This window comes from Dama dama, chromosome 6 (genome assembly GCF_033118175.1).
Source record: "Dama dama isolate Ldn47 chromosome 6, ASM3311817v1, whole genome shotgun sequence".
NCBI classification, from domain to species: Eukaryota; Metazoa; Chordata; class Mammalia; order Artiodactyla; family Cervidae; genus Dama; species Dama dama.
Genome location: NC_083686.1, coordinates 44,726,075 through 44,730,834, shown reverse-complemented (window position 1 = coordinate 44,730,834; position 4,760 = coordinate 44,726,075). Strand labels below are relative to the sequence as shown.

At 44.1% G+C, this 4,760-nt stretch overlaps 1 non-coding gene across 1 annotated transcript; it reads right to left on the bottom strand.

Moving 5' to 3' along the window:
- Nucleotides 1–4,653: 4,653 nt before the first annotated feature.
- LOC133058940 (U6 spliceosomal RNA) lies at nt 4,654–4,760 on the bottom strand. The gene has a single exon (XR_009693448.1). It is a non-coding gene; the product is annotated as a U6 spliceosomal RNA (small nuclear RNA).

Genomic DNA, 4,760 nt, shown 5'->3' with positions numbered 1-4,760 from the left:
TGTGTTTGTATGTGTTCAGTTGCTCAGTTGTGTCCAACACTGTGACCCCATGGACTGTAGCCAGGCTTCTCTGACCATGAGATTTTCCAGGCAAGAATACTGGAGTGGGTTGCCATTTTCTTCTCCAGGGGATCTTCCCAACCCAGGGATTGAACCTGCATCTCCTGTGTCTCCTCACTGCCATCAGGGAAGCTCATATTTAAAACATATTATTAAAACCAAATTATAATAATGTTATTAGGTAGAGAGTAATGTGATTTTAATTTCCTAAATTGTAAAAATTTTGCATAAAGAACATACATTAGTTTTGTGACTTGAAGAAAAAAGAAAAGCAGTAAGAGACTTCCATGTTGGCCCAGTGGTTAAGAATCTGCCTTCCAGTGCAGGGGATGCAGGTTCAATTCCTGGTTGAGGAACTAAGATCCCACAAGCCAAAACAAAGACCCAGTGTAGCCAAATAAATAAATAAGTATTTTTTTTAAAGCAGCAAGATGTAAAATAAAACCAAACAAGTCACTGCAGTTCACCGCATCATTCACAGTGAATGGTCTCCTTCATCCAGACTTTATTTTTCTTCATAACAGTTTATTCAGGCACATGGTCTTGTGCTTTATGGCAAAGCCATGGGTGTTGGCCATCTTACTTTTGGTTCCCAGGGCTTCCTGATAGATCTAAAGGAGAGTCCCATCCTCCTTGCCAGTGACTGACTCAGAAATGGCTGACTCTGACAAATGAGCCATCAGGTGAAGTCCAAGGTGTGAGTAGGGATCATTTGCTTGCTTCTGAGAGAGAGAGCAAGGAGGAGATGGTTTTTCCTTTACTTCTCTCACTGTGGTCTAAACCAACCACAGCCATCTTGCAGATCTTTGCAACTGCGGCCAAAGATCAGAAACCAGAGAGATGGAAATAACCTGGGTGTCAGGTGGCAGCGCAGAGCTGCTGAAGCCAGTTCTACATCCAGGCTTGCTGTTATGTGAGCTAATACATTTTATTACTGTTTAAATCAGTGTTTCTTAACTTTCACTGTGTAACAGAATCTCTAGGGAGTTTAGAAACTACTGATCCCCAGGTTATTCCAAGGTTAAGTCAAGGTCTTCAGGGGCAAACCCATCTGAGTCAGGGTTTTCTATTCATTACACCTGAAAGCATTTTGATGGATGAAGACACCTCTGTAGACACCTCCATTGCTATTTTCCTTAAACCTTCAAGTCAGGGATTTACTTTGGGATTTTCTCACATCAGTTCCTCCTGGGCCGGGGTTTTTTCCTCTAAAGTGCCCCATGACTAACGTCTATTTCTTGCGGACCTACCAAACCCATCCAATGCCTGTTCCATGTGACTTTCCATATTTGTAACATGTTAAGGATCAAGAATGTGGATGAATCTACTCAGGCATTCCATAAAAGTATTTATTTTATGTTTTCAAAAAATATTTTGTGAGGACTGGGCTTCCCATGTGGCACTAGTGGTAAAGAACCTGCCTGCCAATGCAGGAGATGTAAAAGACACAGTTTTGATCCCTGGATGGAGAAGATCCCACAGAGAAGGGCATGGCAACCCACTCCAGTATTCTTGCCTGGAGAATCCCATGGACAGAGGAGCCTGGTAGGCCACAGCCTGTGGGGTCACAAACAGTCAGGCATGACTGAAACAACTTAGCACGCACACATCTTTAACACAGTAGTTACATGATGTTTTACCAAATGTTGAGTTTAACTATGAAGTGAATATGATATTTGAACATTTTATGTTTTGGTACATTGGTTGGTTCCACAATGGGTGGTACATTGTGGAAGGTATAGGATGCTAGAACCTTCATATATTCTATTTTTATAAATTGCCAATAAGCCTCAAAAATACTTGTCATGCAAGTACATTCATAAAATCAATCTTAGCAAGAAAACTGTTATAAATAGTACCTGCTTAAAAGAATTCAACAAGGTCTTAAAGATGAAGTCTTTCAGAGCATCGATTCTCAATGCAGACCATCAGAAGCACCATGTCTGAACAGTTGGTGGGTTCAATGGAGAGGGTATGTATCATGACATACATAGTGGGGGGGGGGGGGGATCAGAGAGCCATAAATAAGAATGACAACTTTCAAACCGACCCACTACTCTACTTAACCAGGCCCTAGAAGGCAAACTCCTCTCAGGAGGGCCAACCCTGCACCTTTCAGGGACTAACCCTTCATAGGGATGGCTGTACAGTCAACACAAGCCGTGGGCTGCCAATGGGCTTCCCAGGTGGTGCAGAGGTAACGACTCTGCCTGCCAATGCAGAAGACGCGGGAGACGTGGGTTTCATTCCTGGTTTGGGAAGATCCCCTGGACTAGGAAATGACCACCCACTCCAGTATTCTTGCCTGAAGGATTCCATGAACAGAGGAACCTGACAGACTACAGTCCACGGGGTCGACGCGACGGACACAACTGAGCATGCGCGGCTGCGCACGCACGGCCACACACGGCTGCGCACGCACGGACGCCTGTGGGCTGCCAATAAAACATGGCACGCTTGCCCCACAAGATGGCGGGAGCCCTGTGGGGCCCAGGCAGACCCACCACGCTACTGATGGTTTTCATGCCATTAAACAGCAAGGAAGTTAATAATTGTAGTGGTTTATCTCAACACTCCCTGCTGCTTTTAGTGCTTAACTCAAATGTGCTGTTCATCAGCCTTTGCTAGTAGCAAGAGGCAAAGCTTTATCAGAAAATGTAAAGATCACTTTGCGATTATTATTTCGCCCTAGGGCAAGGCTACTCTAAGTGCCCCCACACGGCTCCTGGTGGGATGTTATCTCCTGAAAGCTCTGGAAATGAGTACGACGGTATTTAGATTTCCGTCCATGCCTGCTCCACTCCACCCACACACACTCTTTTTAAAAAAATTAATACTGGGCTTACTGAAGTCACACAAATGGCAATTGATAAGATATGGAGTAAGCAGTGTTTGTATTTCCGCATAGCCTGGCTGACCTGGTCACTCCATTCCAGTCCCACCTGGTTCTTGCGGACCACAGAGCCACTTACTTTCTTGTCATCCTAAGTCTCTTGCACAAATTCCTGTCATCTGGTGCACTAAATGCTAAGGCAGTCATACTGTCCTCCTCTGTGGACTTAGCATTTTACATACGGTGCAGAGTTTGAGGGAGACCATGGCTTAAGAACCCCAGCAGCTTGGGAAGGTCAGTCGTGAGCGGAGACTTTTAATTAAGTGCCTAGTGGGAGACTCTCTCCTCATTTAAGAGAGATTGACAAAGCTTCCACTTAGAGTGAATCAGTCTCTAGGAATCTCCCATCACAAGTTAGTGGACAGAAGATCCAGCCAGCATCTTAAAGAGATCAGTGACATCAATAAGCCATCACATCACAACCTGCTTTGCAGGGAATGGACATTGGATTCTCAGATCAGACATCATCAGTATTCAAATATTTCTGATTGGAAGCTGCATAGAGGAGACCAGAAGAAAAAGAGAATGTCACTTCAGAAATTGTCATCTGCCACCCAGCCAACCCTTAAACATCTTATCCTGCCCAGGCACACAAACTCCAGAGAGCCTGACAGTTGGAGTGCTAGTTAGCTAATTCAAAGGAAAGAGGCTTTCCTAGATTCTGCTTAAATGTCCAAAATCTTAACTTGCAATGATTTCCCCAGCATCCCACCTGAAAAACAGGTTATTTGCAAAAAAAAGAAAAGAAAAAAAAACCCTGTAGCTATAAAATATGAAGCTACTCAAAGAAATAATTACCAGTGTTTTCACTGATTGCTTTGTTCTTACAGCGTCTTAAAAAGTTCCCAAATATAATTCATAAACAGTGACTTTTTTTGAGCCCCAAGTGAGTTTCTGAAGGTCAGGCTAAATCAGGCTGACAAAGCAGGGAGTGGAGAAGAGCATACTGCTATGGGCTCCATAACATTTTTTTAAATTTATTTATTTTAATTGGAGGCTAATTACTTTACAATATTGTGGTGGTTTTTGCCATACATTCCAGAGAAGGCAATGGCACCCCACTCCAGTACTCTTGCCTGGAAAATCCCATGGACGGAGGAGCCTGGTAGGCTGCAGTCCATGGGGTCGCTAAGAGTTGGACATGACTGAGCGACTTCACTTTCATTTTTCACTTTCATGCATTGGAGAAGGAAATGGCAACCTACTCCAGTATTTTTGCCTGGAGAATCCCAGGGACGAGGGAGCCTGGTGGGCTGCTGTCTATGGGGTCACACAGAGTTGGACACAACTGAAGTGACTTAGCAGCAGTAACAGCAGTTGCCGTACATTCACATGAGTCAGCCATGGGTGTACATGTGTCCCCATCCTGAACCCCCTCCCACCTCCCTTCCCATCCCGTCCCTCAGGGTCATCCCAGTGCCAGCCCCAAGCACCCTGTCTCATGTATGGAACCTGGACCGGCGATCTGTTTCACATATGATAATACACATGTTTCAATGCTATTCTCTCAAATCATCCCACCCTCGCCTTCTCCCACAGAGTCCAAAAGTCTGTTCTTTACATCTATGTCTCTTTTGCTGTCTTGCATATAGGGTCATCGTTACCATCTTTCTAAATTCCATATATATGCGTTAATATACTGTATTGGTGTTTTTCTTTCTGACTTACTTCACTCTGTATAATAGGCTCCAGTTTCATCCAAAAATATGGATTGCTTCATGAATTTGAATGTCATCCTTGTGCAGGGGCCATACTAATCTTCTCTGTATCCTTCCAATTTTAGTATATGTGCTGCTGAAGTGAGCAC